Here is a 16,267-nt window from a genome sequence, read left to right on the forward strand (position 1 = left end):
AATAAACTCATGTAAAAAATGATAAAACATGAAACTTTTATTAAAAATATTTTACAAAATCAGGACCGTTTTGTAGGTCCTGATGTCGAAGGTTATTCTTGTAGTTTATGACATTTTTGCCCCGTAAATGCACAAAAATAAACATACACACAGTGTTGCCTCCAGAATGCAGACTGAGGAGATCTCTTTTCCAGGTGCTGTCCATTCAGAAGGGGCCATAGATGTGAATGGTGCTGAGCTTTGGCTTGGCTGGTGAAAACAGATCTGCTAATGCCCTCTGAACATCACTGTGGTCACACACATATGTATATATCTGGGTTTTGCTAGCTCATCTTTAACACCAGACAGGCTCTTCATATCATATTCCACTTCCTCTGTGTGCCGGTCAGCAGGGAATAGAAGAATGAGAACAGTGCCTTTGTGATGGACTGTAATTGGAGACAGAGAAGGGGGGAGTAGGGCAGAGTGAGGAGAGAGTCTGATTAGTTCAGAACGTGTTTGCAATAACCATATATGCCATTCACTCTTCTTCACAGGCCAGTCATGGGTTAGGATTTAAGATGTTTAAGCATATTTTTCTAGTATCAGCACTGACAGCAGAACAGATCCTAACATGCACATGACAACTGTGACACCATGATCTGTTTAGCATGGGTAGTTTTCTTAGTTCTCACTGCATTCTGTGTTCACATAGCGGTTTTAAAAGAAAATTCATTCGTGACTTTTTAGAATGCTCTGCACTGCTTACAATTCATTGAGCCATTGGATGCTTAGTGACATGCAGTTAGCTTATATTTATCATGGTAAGTTTGTACAGAAAGCAAGCGTAACGCAGTGCCTGACATGTTTTATTTATCGAATGCTGAGGTTAGTCTTGAGTAATTAGCGTAGGTTAAAGAGATTTACGTGTTTGCGTGGAAGAGAGCAATTATCTCCCTCTCTGCAGGGCTGCTTGATGTTCACTCACTGAAGTGTGCATTCCCAGATGTGTTGAGAGAGAGGAAAGGTCCCTTTGTGTCTTCTATGTCTGCAGAGGCTGGTCGACAATGTTAATTATGAAAAAAAAAAATCTGTTGACGCTTACTTAAAGTACCTATATCCTACAATGTTTCTTGTATTTTTTTTTCCTCTTGAGGACCACTTTTAACATTTGTGTGGTTTTATATACCAAAAATGGTCATCATTCATTTTTACATGAACATTTTCCAACCTCCATTTATCACTTAGAACTAAACATGCTGTTTTTGTGACTGTGCCTTTAAGACTGATACATGTCAATGACTACTGTTCTGATTGGCTGGCCTGTATTGTACATCATTCAAAAAAAGCACTCAAGGCTGAAACACTCTTTAGACCTTCAACATGAATAGGCGGGGCTATGCTTTTTTTTCCTCTTGTTTTATTACTTGATTGCACATCTCTCAAAATGTCATCATAACTCTGTCATTGAGATGTAAACAAAGTCATTCAGAGTGGTTTCATGTTTTATGTAAAATATGCCATTCTGGAGAATTTTACCAAGTCAGAAATGTTCATAACGGTTGTGATAGGAACCAGATGTCTGACAGCGTTTGATGGCTCTAGAGGTGTCTAAAGTGTATTGAATTGAAATCGCAGACTGCACCTTTAAGTGTCACTGGGGTGTCCTCAAGGGTATGTCTTCAGTACCTTTAATTGGGGAAAAAATGGTAACATATTCCTTTGCATTTGTGTTTTTTTAGTTGCATTGACTCCATATGCCCTGTCTTGACTTCAGCCTTTTCTGTTTTAAAACAGGAGATTATAAAAAGGTGCAAGTAGGTCCTTTTCCCTTGGCAAAAACCTATTTATAGTACACAACTGGATCTTTAGACCACTGTTGTACCTTTGAAGATACATATACCTTGTTTGTACCTGTGCAGTACCCTTTTTTCAGACAGTGTAAAAGCCACAGCGCAGGAAGTTTTTATTTGAAATGGTTACAAATGTTGCCTGATTTCCGAGACATTGTGTTATAAAGGTTTTATTTTAAAAGTTGTATTTATGGTGGAGAGGTACATGCAGGGTGTTGTGAGGGAAAAATGATACCCAAAGAATTTTTTTTCAGTACCACTATTTTACCATTATCAACAACACAAATATGTTTTTCATAGCAAATAAAATGGCTGTATTAGCTTTGTAGATAGCGAGACCCTTGCTTCCTAACACCATCTCTGAAGTACTTTGTTTACATCAGTAATTGAATTATGTAAAAAAAATCAGTGTAATGCACCGATTTAGTACTTTAATGTATCATCCATGGCTTCAAGAATGAAAGAACATGAAGTGCTTCCCTTATTCTTTGCTAGTTATAAAAATACATTAGAAAACATGATTTTGCCTATGAAATCAGTTTTACATGAAATCAGACTAACATACTATTCAGATGTTATTCTGACAGGAGTTGTTTTCATTGGGGAGGTGCGGTAATGTAATTATTACCAGAGTATCTGTAAATCTGTCATATCTGGAGGCGATCAAGGAAGTGTTTATTATTTGTATTGTTTGTGGCCTAAATCAAGCCAGTAAGGAGAAAAGTTGACACCTTATTTTTACATCTCAGAACATTAAAACCTGTATTAAAAAATACTCTCATATAGTTTGATTTGATGTGTTTCGACAATGGAAGCTATTATGTGTGGATTGTTTTGGTGTGGGGACAATGCATATATCAAGTAGAAGGACACCCTCAGGTAACATTTCTATATAGTGAGTGTTTAATTGACATTGTTTTGCAGCCGGTGTCAGGGTTAACAGTGTGTAGGGGTGAGCTGTCATTCTAGTGATAGGGTGAGAGGTCAGTGTGAACTGTCTGCTGTTGGTGTGTGGTGTGACAGGCGAGGGAGCCCACAGGGTGCATGCTCACTCACAAGCACACACACACAACACACACGCCCATCACGTTTGTCCCACATGGAGGAGACCCACCACCTGCTCTGGGACCCCCCTTAGGAACCCCACTGTCACACAGACTGGCCTGAGTTAGTGTATGTGTATGTGTGAGTGAGGGAGAGCACTTGGGGGGGATTCGTTTTGTTGCAGAGGGTAAAACAGGGGTGCTTAAGGGAGGGATTGGGTCACATACATAGATACAGAGACAGTAGAGAGACAGTAGGGGAGATGATCTGTCAGATGTGAGCAGCAGTCGAGCTGCTTGTGAACAGCTGAAAGAGACTCCAGTGAAATCAGAGCAGTCATTTTTTATTCCTCTAGATCTGATCATGACGTGGTACGTTTCTTTAGAGCAAAAATGACTATAAACACTGGCTGAATTCATGTCTGAATGCACCATAAACACTAGTGTCAAACATGGCTGTATTGGCCTCATTAACAGTCAAATCGCCATTAAGTACAATTTGTTTTTCAGGACATATTTCTGAGGAGATTAGCTAAGATAATCCACTTGCATGAGGAAGAGGAAAGGCAGAACAAAATAACAGGAAAAAGCAGGGGTTTCCAAAACTGAACTTTAAAAAAATATTATACATAGGGATAAAAAGATAGAGAACATAGGACTCTTGACAACTGTGTGAGAGCTGGTAGACCATCACTGTTACCATCAGATAAACAGCATTCAAAGCCTTCATCTTTGAGAAAGAGGAGAAAATCAAGCTCCATTCTTGCTTCAGATTTGAAAAAATCCACAAGTGTTTCTGTCCATCCTTCCACTGTGAGAAGGCAAACTCAACACTATGAGTCTAAAAGAGTGTGTAGCTGTCAAGAAGCCCTTACTGAGAAAAGGAAATAGACAAAAAAACATTTGCAAGCCAAAGAAAGAAACTGCTGGTTTTCTCAGAATAATGACCACCCTGGAGTCCAGACCTCAACATCACTGAATGTGTTTGGGATTTCTTGGATTGTGAGAAGCAGAAAATGTAACCAATGTCCATGACTGAACTTTGAAGGTGTGGAAAATTATCCCTGCAGGTTGGACACACTAAATACTGAAAATATCTTATTATATTTAATTGAGGCTTCTGTGTAATTAAAATGACTTAATGGTCATTTTAACTGGAAATGAAATAAATGAAGGACACTTTCTGACTCATGCACAGTACTATATACCATCCACATTTTGGGAACAGAATTACATTTGCCATGTTCAGCTTGGCTTCTTCTCTGTTTTACTGCAGTGTGTCTGAAACTGCAATGGAGCATCTACCACACAGAGCCTCAGCTGAGATTGCTTAGAGATTCACTGGAGGCTCAATGTATAAATGGTAGATGTGCACTGGAGCTAAAAGAGATTGCACAAGTTTATTCATTCATTTTTTTATCAGGGGGTGATTGCACTATGGGAAATATGGGACAGAGGAAGATGCTGTGTAGGAAATATAAATATATTTACTTCTTTCCATCTTTGGAGGAAAGCCATGCCACTGTGTAGCAGCAGACAAAAATAGCTTTAGTTGCAGAGATGACTTTCTCTTCAGAGAAGGAAGGAAATCATGCTGGAAGTAAAACAGATGCAGGGTGACAGACGAGGAGCCAAGGCTGCAGTCACCCAAGGTTCATTGATTTCCCAACTCTGTTCAAAATATTGACCCTTTCCAGTGTTCAGCTCGGAAACACCTCATTCCTAAAGGTTAGCGTGACGGCTTTGCTAATTGAACAGTTTAAAGCCCAAAGGAAATCTTTTCTGCCCTGTTTCCATCGTTTTCGGTCTGTCCTCATTAAGACACAGATGAAGGCTGACCTCCTGCATGTTTGTAGTTTGTGGGTGGATTGTCTGTGCTCTGCGTCGAAAAACAGCCTGAAGAATGAACACACTCAGAAGCTTCTGCTCACATCAGCATCACTCCTGCAGCATCTGTACATTTGACAAATTTGGATTTGTGAGAAAATCTCTATCTATCTAAGAGAGTAAGCGGACCTCTTAGTGCATTTAAGGCACCAAATTCTTCAAACGTTTAGCCTTTCATTGCTCAGCTGCCTCCATGAAACTTTAACAGCCTCCATTAAAGAGTGCATCAGTGGTACAAGCTAGAAGGGAGTGTGCCACTCTGTCCAGTGCTGATATACGGGCTGATGCTGGTCACTTGCAAGCGAGAGAACAGGAGAGGAGAGCTTCTCTGTGCTCAGCACTTTTTGCATGCTAATGCCCAATCATCACTGATGGAAATCAATCCACTCTGCTGGTGCGATGGCCAGAGCCCGAGAGTGCCAGTGCCTTTGAAAAAAAAGTTCTGTCCGATCGATTCCAGCAGGACTTACAGAAGAGTACACATGTTCTCAGGGACATGCTGTATCACATATAGGATGACCCATGAGCCCATGTGGGCCAGATAGCCTGCTGATCTTCAATCAGCAACCATGCTTTTTTAATGTTTTGCACCCATAATAAGATCATAGGGGTGGTTGCTGCTTTCTTTGCATATACATTTTTGGGAGTTTCCCTCTCAAAGTGCAAAATACTGGGAGGTGCATTAGAATGAAACACGTACTTCCATTTACCAAGGTTAATAGTCAGTACTTGATGATTATGCATATTGCTGCCTTTGTTGCTTCTCTTTTATTCCTTCTTTTCTCTACTTAGAATTTGTTTCCCTAGAATAAAATATGTTTATGCAATCCAGATGTAGCCACTCATGACTCCAGTTACCTGTATTCGTTTTCATGTGCATCACCCACACCCACAGAGTGTGATTAGCAAAAAAACACTGCATCTCCTCCAGGTGGTGTAGAAACCTCCTTTGATGAGTGGGAGTGTGCATTGTGGGAGCAAAAAGCTTGACTCACACTAGTAAAGAGAGAAATCCTTTCATCAGCCCAAGCTTTCGTCTTCCTTCTGAAGCGTGAAGCCGTAGTCTGGGCTCCCTGTTCTTCCAGTCACAATTTGTGCATTTACAAGCTGATTGTCTCTAATATTAGCAAGCTACAATGGTTCGGTTTTCCAATACATACTCAAGTTCAGGTTACCTTGTATTGAGCTTGCGCTGAATTGTCCTTCAGGTGCAAATGCAGCCCACTATCCAAGGTCAGCAGAATGGATATAAAAGTTTAATGCGTTTAAAAGCTGCTAATAGGCCGTAGATTCTTTGAAACGAGGCTGCAGAGTGGGCGTCTTTATTGGCCCATATGGGCTCCATCACCTGCCATAATATCCTGTGGATCCCTGACCTCTGACTCAGTGTGGTTTTCATCTCCCATTTGGAATTGTCCTTACAACATTATTAGCCAGCTCTCCAGATGACCACTGCAGGAGGCTACAGGCAGTCATTTTACTCCGTTTCCACTCTTTCCATGGCCCAGCTCAGAGTTCATGAGCTTCAAGGAAAGACCATTGATTTGCTGCTTTGTGGTTTTGTTCCTTTTCTTGTTTTCAATTTAAGAAGCTAGATGAGAATGTAGCCTTCTCTCACCTCATCAGCTCACCTTAGCTGTCAAATTCCCCCCTAGCACCTCCTCTGTATCACTCTTACTTGCTCCCTCACTCTCTCTCCCTTCCACACTCACAGGCTGCCAAAGCGTCAGTCTTTCTCGTGTCTCTATTAGCACCCCCGCTCTCCCGCTCTCACTTTTTTTTCCCTATCCAGCCTCAGGAGTGCAGCAGCAATACTGCTGATGCATCACAGCCCAGGATAATTTGTTTAAATGACAGATTAGGAAACTAACTCAATTTGTGGCCAATACACTATGTAGCGTCTGTTACCAATCTAATAAAGCCAGCCCCGTGCGCCTCGCTGCCTCTGGGCCGGGTGGGTGGGTCGGGGAGTGGTCCTTTAGCAGCCCCGTATTTTGATTCTGTACAGGGCTGAGTGGGGGGAAGGGGGTCTCATACTCGGATGGTGTAATAGACTCCCGGCCAGGGACAGGTGCACCCCTCGTTAATTGAATTTTGGTCCCAGTAAAACGATCCGTTTCGCTAGGCCCTCATTGACTCATTGATCGGCAGGGACGGCCTCAGAAATATGCCCGGCAGTGTGGCCGATCAATCAAACAATTAAGCCGCTCTGTGCAGCCACCCTTACTCCATTAAAGTCCAACCCCCCGATCGGCGGCTCTTAAAATGAATAGCGGCTCACCACAGCTCTGCCTTCCAGGCACAGAACACGCATTCTGCTCCCTCACATATATCACTCCATGTGTGAGTGTGTGCACATATTTATCTCTTTGTGGGGACTAAATATCTCCATGATGAGAGGAAAAACTGAAAATGATGATGATGTAGAGACATTTGGCTGCTACATACAAGGAAAAATGCTTTTCAAAGTCAACCCCAAAATCAAAATATCTTGTTATCAAGCATAATTTATCATATTTCCTCATATATATCATATATCTTTAATCTAAGAGCAGTGGCTTATGTTCACCTTGAAAATGTCTTCTGAGTTTTGATTACCTTGCACCAGCAGGTGGGGAAAAATTTAAGCTAATGCCTGATATCATACTTGTTTTTTGTTTTTCAAAGAGGGCACTGATCTTGCTGCATTTTTTAGCAATTTCTAAGGCAGGTAGGGTTGCCAAGTCCAGCCCAAAGCCACCCACCAGAAGCTGAAACTTTGGAATTTTCTCCCTCAACAGCATTTTCAACTCAGCCCAATGAAAGCAAAAGCACACAGCTCTGCATAACCTCATCTTCTGTGGGTGAATATGCTCTGCCCTATTCAGAACCTGTTTGTTTGAAAAGTGTGTAAATCTGACTTATGGATGGAAAGAAAATATCAATGTTAGAGATTTTGTACTGGGGGATGACGTACCTTCACATCAAGCCCTGCCAGTACAGTGTTTTGTACATAAATGTGCTAATTCCTGCTAGCACACCTATAAAGTTCTAACAGTATGTTAGGGCTAAGCTAATGGAGATTCACAGTAGCATTTTTGGTCTGATTTAGATGAAACAGATATTTGAGGCTTAAGAGTCCATGTTTGATTTGAAGCTAGTACCACTAACATATATTTTATGTGTTATGTAGCAGTTTTAACACGACTCAGTAAAAAGCACTGGCATAGAACTGCTACTGTTTTACATTTTCAACAACTGACCAAAACGCATTGGTCAGGCTAGCTACCACTCGTATTCACAGTCAGTAATGTATTTATGACTTTCAGAAAACCTGATGTGAGTTTTCTTTTTCCTCATATAATTACTCCCACCCACTGGAAGTCTGAACATGATTGGTTAATTCAGCTGTCAGTTACTAATTATGTTGGTACCACTTGACAATAAGAGCTACCCTTAGAAAAGATTAATGAGTGATGTAAGATTATGTTATTAAATAAATAAATAAATAAATAAAGGGGCAACAGTGACCAGTTTCTTGCTAAAGAGTGGACCAATATTCATTTATACTGTTACTGCTAAAAATTGTCCTTTTTATTTATGTGTTATAACTGCATATTAATAATTTAAAGGTGTTTGTGACATGATTAATAACTATTAATGAAATAATTTTTTATTTCTTTTTTATAAGTATTTATAAATGCTTTATAAGGTTACTCTTATTGAAAAGTGATACCGCTGTGTTACTTGTTAAATCTGATACATCAGGCCTTCAGTTAAGCTTCTGAAGTACTAACCAATGGGAAAGCCCGCTTGGCTGTATCTGCCTTAAAAATGGTTTTATTTACTGATGTCTTGTAAATTTGTGAAAGACACAAGAAAAAGTGTTATTATTATTATTATTATTATTATTATTATTACTGCTATGAAGATTGCAGCTTTTGCCCACAAAAATTCTCTTTGCTTACTGAGGCTCAATTGGGAAGTAAAGAAGTAAATACCCTACAAATGTAGCTTTACAGCACTGTGTGTAAACTGTAATCTCTCCTCCACTAAGGCTTGTACGCCTGCTATGGGAGAGTGTATTTCACTATGCTCTGTCAGGGGAGCAGGCTCTAGATGAAAAGAGATATCACTGCAGCCACACACACTTCCCCATGCTGAGATGCCACTCAGATGATGTGCTACTATGCAGGCTGCAGATGATTCCTCATCTAGAGTACCATGAGTGGAGTACCAGCTTTTCAGAGTGGCCACCTTGCAATATCAGTTCCCCCCTTACTGAGACACTTCTTGTCACCTTAGGATTGTACTTCCTGGCAGTTTGCCGGGGTGTGAGCATCTGCTGTATCACACCGTCTGGGCTATGGCCTTCCTTCCCCCCGCGGCTGAAGGCATTCTATTATAAGCCTATAATCCCCTGTTAAAATGAAGGAGAGGATGAGAATTAAAGTGTGAATTAAATGCAGATCATGAGGGCTGGAAGATGCTCATGCTCCTCCTATCGATCAGCCCAGGGCTGGGTCGTATTTCGCCATAGCTTTGTCCTCTCCCATATACAGAGACGAGAGAGCATGCTGCCTAAGTCCTTAGTGCTCGCGTGAGGAACACATCACTAATCTCTCACTGAAGCTGCTTGATTTATGGAATGCACACAACACCCCTCCTCACTAGTACATGCAAACCTGTAATAAAACTCTGCCTGCACATAAAAGCTTGGAGGTGATTCACTAGTGGTAAGTCAGAAGAGTAAATGTGGGCACCTTCATGACCCTGTGGGAATATTTGTGTTTTTGTGTGACCTTGGATTGCAGGGCATATTGAAGTTGCAGTATGCAGCAATATAATCCAAATAAGATTTCTTGTCTGTATATCGTGCATCTTTACTGTGCACACAGCCACTAGTCACAGCCTGGGCTGCTGATTAGACTGCTTATGTACAAGTTGTGCATGGGAGTCTGTCATGACAGTTGTATGTGTGTCGATGTGTGTGTGTGTTAAGACTGTACCCTTCAGTTGTAGCTCACTGTAACCCTGCCCACTTGTCCTTGGCAGGGGACAGTTCAGGGACAGCCCTGGATTACAGCCCTGGTGATTCACCGTAGAGTTGGTGTATTTGTACAGTGCTGCGTTTGGGTGCAGGGCGGTGAGTGCAGCTCTCTCGTAAGCCTGCTGAGCCTCTGGCACAAACCAGGCTCAGAAAAACCTGCTCTAGCTTTTTTATGATTTAGAATGCATTTTGTTTTGTACACAAAAGGCCCCACTTAGCCTCCAGAGTTTGCTTGCACTTGTCACTTAGGCTGAGTCGAGTGTTATTTTTACACCTATGAGTGCAGTACCATATTTTTAGTTCTGTATTATATTAACAATAGCCATTTAGAAGCAAACTTTTGAGCATAATCAGATAATTTTGAAAATAATCTTTCATTAGGAAATTTGTTGCGATACTTATATACACCATGGTCACAGTGCGTGTCCACTTGTACTTTTTCTTGCTGCATTTTACTGTGCTGAATCCCTCTAATCCCCACAGGTGGGCATTTCTGTGTTGTTTCTGTTATGAAAATGAAGGAACCATATCAAACATACACTATATGGCCAAAAGTATGTGGACACCTATAGATCGCACCCACATGAGCTTGTTGGACATCCCCCTTCAAAACCATGGGCATTAATATGGGGATGCCCCCCACCCTCCTTTGTGGCTATAACAGCATCCGCAAAAACTATAACGGCTTTCCACAAAAGTTTGGTGTGTGTCTGTGGGAATTTGTGCCCATTCAGTCAAAAGAGCATCTGTGAGGTCTGACACTGATGTTGGACTTCAACACCTGGCTCACAATTGATGTTCCAGTTCAGTGTGAGATTGTGTGGTCTGTCGCTTTGTGTTTGACCTGTTGTTGCTACTAGACACTTCCATATCACAATAATAGCGCATACAGTTGGCTTAGGCAGATCTAGCAGCACAGAAAATTCACAAACTGACTTGTGGCAAAGGTGGCATCCTATGACAGTGCCATGTTTAAAGTCACTGAGCTCATCAGTACGACCCACTCTACTGCCAATGTTTGTCTATGGGGATTGCAAGGCTATGTGCTTAATTTTATCCACCCTGTTAGCAATAAATGTGGCTGAAACACTTGACGTGTTTCAGCTGAACGAAGGAAGGTTGACCACATACTTTTGTCTATATAGTGTGTCTTGCACTGAAAACTATCTGATATGTTTTGCTATGTCTTATGTCATAACAAAAGACTTACATATTATTTGCTATGTCAAAAGCTTACAATGAGACTAAAACACAGAATAATGCTTTTTTTTATTCTCAATGCATCATTCATCCACACAAGCTAGAAAGTTAGCTTGCTTAATCTCACAAGCTAGCTACCTAAGCAAGTAACCTTAGAGCTCTGTATGTTTTAAATTTTGACTTCCTGCTCGAACCCTGTAAACTACATCCAATCAAACGCCTTCTCATCAAATCTTCACTGTCACAGTTGGTTATATATAAAGCCACACATTGTCCTCTTGTTAAACTGTCATGGAATCATAGAAGAGAAAGTGAGCCATTGTTGCCCCTCTACCTTCAGAGAAAGTTTGATGTTTGTGATGAAGACCAGTCCACATTTTCTCGGTTGGCCAAGTGCAATGCAGTGGCCAAACTCATTTGCATAAAGTTGAACGTTATGCCACACAACAAGGTAGATATTAGCGTGCTGCAACCATCATGTACCACACAAATCATCAGAGCTCTCTATTGAAAATAACAGGATGCAGAGTGGTGAAGATGCAAGTGAACACATACTGTTAGTCATATGAGAGGAATGTATGCTTTATAGTTCCCGAAAATTAAATTAAGACACCTTGCATTTTCCAAATATGCTTTGGCTAAACACTGTTTTATTTGTGTTGAAACAAAGGAAGAACAATAGCAAGCTATCATTTTCATCCAAAAAAATACAGAACATTGTTGATAAGCTTAATCCCATATTAACACACTGCCTCCACCATGTTTCACAGTCTTCATCATGTAGTCACTGTGATGATGTTGGCCTGGTACACCATTTGAACTCAATCTGATCCAAATAATTTAATCTTAGTTTTACCTGACTAGAGAATAGTCAGGCTTTTTTTCATGTTATTTTGCAAACCTTAGTCTTGCAGTTTTGTGCTGCTTTGGCAATAACGGTTTTCTTCTTGGACACCGTCTGTAGAAGCTGACTTCATACAATGTCCAGCACACTATCTGGGCAGATAGCTGGAAGCACTGGTCCATCTGTTTTTCAGTGCAAGATTGCATAAATAACAGATTGTGTGCTTTGTCATCTATCGAGGATGGTCTTTGCTTACTGGTAGTGTGGCTCGTCAGATATGTGTTTCAGATGTGTTTCAGCATTATTATGTTTAGCAGTTTACCAATGTTCTTGTACCCTTTTCCATCTTTTTAAAGTCTGCTTTCTTGCTTTTTGGGACAGTTTGTTGTTATGTGGCGTCATGATGGATTACTCGTAACCCATAAGAAACTTAAACCGGAACAAATCTGGTGTTAACAGCTGGTTTTGTCTAGCAAACAGTCTAGCAACCAGACATATTCTGGTCAAAGTGTGTAGCCTTAATTGAAAATTGCATCACAAATTTACTCACTTTTGTTTCAACTTTCAACTTTTTACAGTGAAGTCTGTAATTTCAACATAGTCTGTTTATCTCGATCATTTTAATTTAAAATTACAGCTTTTTTTCATATCAAAATGTATGAAGTCATTTTGATAAACTGCTATTTTAAGTCATTTAACATTTTAGTGACATTGAACAGAGGTGTATTTACTTTTGTTGTGTACGTGTTTGTGTATGTCTTTCTTTCAGCTATAAATGGCTGTGTCCATGCTGCTGTGTGTGTGTGTGTGTGTTTCTTGCTTTACGCAGTGCTCTGTCATTGCTGACAGTGTGCAGGCTCACTGCATGGAGCTGCTGAGAAACCCTACTGGGATCTTATTAGGGACACGTTTATGTGGATGCTCACACAACAGCCACCGGCAGGGTAAAAATAGACTCCCACTCCGTCTCTCTCTCTCTCTCTCTCTCTCTCTCTCTCTCTCTCTCTCTAAACACTGTTTAAGGACCAAGGCCAGGCAGGTTCAGGGAAGGGTGGAGCTAAACTGAGTCCCTTAAAGGGCATATTTTAGTTAAGGGGGGAAAAATCATCAATACTTAACCCTCTGAACATTAAGACACAATCAATACATGAGGCTTTGTATAAAAAAATCAGATTTTCTCAGGTGGATTTGATCTACTTAACAGAGGCTGTGGATTTGATGCCAGCTCGAGTGAACTCTGTCATCAAAACAAAACGGAGACCTGCCAAATATCGGGGAATTTTAAAAGTAATGTAAATAGTCCAGATATTCTACTTTTCACTCATATTTGTATGCTGAAAATATGAATATGAATGAAAAATAGAAGCATTTTCACTCAGTTTCATGTTGTATTTCTAGACATTTTTACGTTTTGAGTATTTTTATCAAATTCCATTGACGGAGAATTTAGCTTGTTTCAAAGAAGCACATTTGTACTAAATAAACTTACATATCAATGCACTATATTCATAATATTACTGTTTTAGATACAGTGCCATCCACAAATATTGGCACCTCTGGTAACCATGAGCAAAATAAGCTGTAAAAACACTCTTTATTGCTTATCCTTTTGATATTTCATTCAAAATATTGATATAAATCTAACCTTTATTTGAAGTACAATGATTGAAAGAAAAAAACTGAATCATATCAGAAAATAAATATTTTTCTCAAACCTACGTGCGCCACAATTATAGGAACCCCTTCATTTAATACTTTGTGCAGCCTCCCTGAGCAAAGATAACATACTCTTCTCCTATAATGTTTAATGAGACTGGAGAACACATGGCAAAAGATCTGAGACCGTTACTCTGTACAGAGTCTCTCCAGATCCTTCAGTTTCCGAGGTCCACACTTCTGTCTTCAGCTCATCCTACAGGTTTTCTATGGGGTTTAGGTCAGGGAACAGGGGTGGCCATGGCAACACCTTAATTGAGTGAACCATGTTTGTGTTGTGTTGAGTTGTGCTTTGGATCATTGTCCTGCTTCCTGGCTGAGACTGTCTATGCTACTTAATGGAGTCTGTGATACTGTGTATCTGAATAAATTGTTCAGGGTCTTTGGAAGAAAAACAGCCCCACAGTATCACAGATCCACCACCAGACTTCACAGTGGGGATAAGGTACTTTTCTGCATGGCTAATGTTGTGTCCACACAAACTCACATTTGTTTTTTTGTTTTTTGTTTTTTTTCTAAAACCTCTATTTCGGTTAGTTCTTGACAACAGAGGCTTTCTCCCCTACTGTGTGTGGGGTCAGTGTAGACATACGTCCTCCTCCTGGCAGATTCTTACCATCTCCAGTTATTTTAAGCTTCTTAATTTTTGCCCTGATGGTGAAAATGGACCTTTTCAACTGCTACTTTTCATGATGATAGATTTCAGAGAGAATTTGTCCTGTGTATCGTCTCATATATATTCCCCAGTGAAACAGGAAGTCATGGCTGACCATTTAAGTGCTCCTAATTGCTCAGGTGAACTTAAAACAATAAAAATTGAATGGGAATATACTTCAGTTAGATTTCACTCTTAAGAATAGAAATAAATAAAGGTTAGATTTTTGCTAATATTTTAAGTGAAATATAAAGAATAAGTAATTAAGAATACTTTTTAAAGCTCATTTTGCTCATGATTACCAGGGATGCCAATATTTGTAGAGTACACTGTATACTCCCTAAACATAAACTATTATATTTCTTTCTCTGGTAAAACAGGGTGTTTCATTTCCTCTTGCAGTCAGATTAAAATTACGACTAATGTTTCCATACATAGCATTGAGTGCATGTACAGTGGTCAATAAAACGTCAGACTCTAATTAATAACTGGAGAAACAATTCATTTTCCTCCAGTTATATGGCTGTAATTTAGTGCCGTCTCCTCTGAGCTCTGGAAATAATGAGGTCCCTTTTTATTATGTGGATTTTCAATCTGTATTTGCTATCACACTTGTGGCAAAACATTTCCCAAGACTGAAGCTGATTTGAATGAGCAGTTTCTATGAATGGTCACCTCATTTCCTTCATCTGCTGAAATCTGATATCTCTCTTAGGTCTTCCAAGAAGCTTAGGACATTTGGCGAGGTGGTATTGAATGTCAGTAGATGAAGTAAAATGATAGAAATGGAGTACTTAATATGTCTAAACTACTTTGTGAGTTTAGGAGATATCTGGGATATTACATATTGCTTCAGCTTTTCTTTACCTCCAAGTCATTTCCCAGATGGATAATGCTGGAATGGAAAATTCAATGTTCTCCATAATGCCTTTTAGGTAACAGTGTAATAGTATGCCTAACTGCATCTGCACTTGTATTTGAAAAGCACTGTATTGAACATACAATAATGATCAGCCAGAATGTATGGGTTTATGAAAAGATACATATTTCTTTACTGCATAGGTATTAACAGAGGTGCTCTCTGTGTGGGTGAAGGTTAAGACACATTGCTGCAGATTTACATGCAGATTGATGTCTGTATAAGAAACTAATATCCTAGGAAATATTAGAAGGGAGATTACAACAGTACAATAGAAAACGTCAAGAACAATGAAGAAGCGTCTTTCCAAGATGCTTTCCAGTTTAAAAAATGTTTTTTTTTAATTATACATATACAGAAATATGATCATCTTCCTCATGTTTGACTCTTGACACGGTACTGGAACAGCTTATTATTTGTTTGTAAGTAATTACAGTCCTGCATTATGCTTGGCATTGGTGAATTGTAATATAAGGCTGAGCAGATTAATCACTGTAATCACCATTTTTGGCACAAAAAAATGCCTGCAGTGTCTGAAAAATATTGCCGGGATTTTTCATAATCATTTATTTCAGAAAGACAAATCACCTTTCATGCCAACCCTTAGAAAAATGTATACTTAAAGTTCATTTTATCAAGTAAACTTAAGCAAAATCCAATTATATTTCCCCAAGTATACTTTATGTAATAAGTATACTAAGATTGTGTATTGGTAGTATACTCATAAGTGTACGATTTCAATACTTCTTGGGACTAAATTGGCCCACTTTTTAGTTTATAAGAGTATAATATAGTATAGTATACTATATATATATAATATTCAGCTGTAAGAGCAGTAAAGTTTTAATACACAGCTACTTTACATATGTTTTATTTTGTACTGCAACTACACTGTGAACCATACTGAAAATGAACTTATAAGTATACTGTTCATTACGTAGTTATGTACTTCTATCCCACTTTTTAGTTCATGAAATATAAGTATACTTTCAGTAAACTACTAGTTTCATAGTTTTTACACTGCAAGTAAGTTTTCTTTAAAGGAACCTAAAGTAATGTTTATAGTTTACTACTTCTATATTATTTTTGCCCTTTAAAATATAATACTAGGTTTCTGTTTAGGTATTATTTTTTATACTTTA

Source organism: Colossoma macropomum, unplaced genomic scaffold, assembly GCF_904425465.1.
Source record: "Colossoma macropomum unplaced genomic scaffold, Colossoma_macropomum, whole genome shotgun sequence".
NCBI classification, from domain to species: Eukaryota; Metazoa; Chordata; class Actinopteri; order Characiformes; family Serrasalmidae; genus Colossoma; species Colossoma macropomum.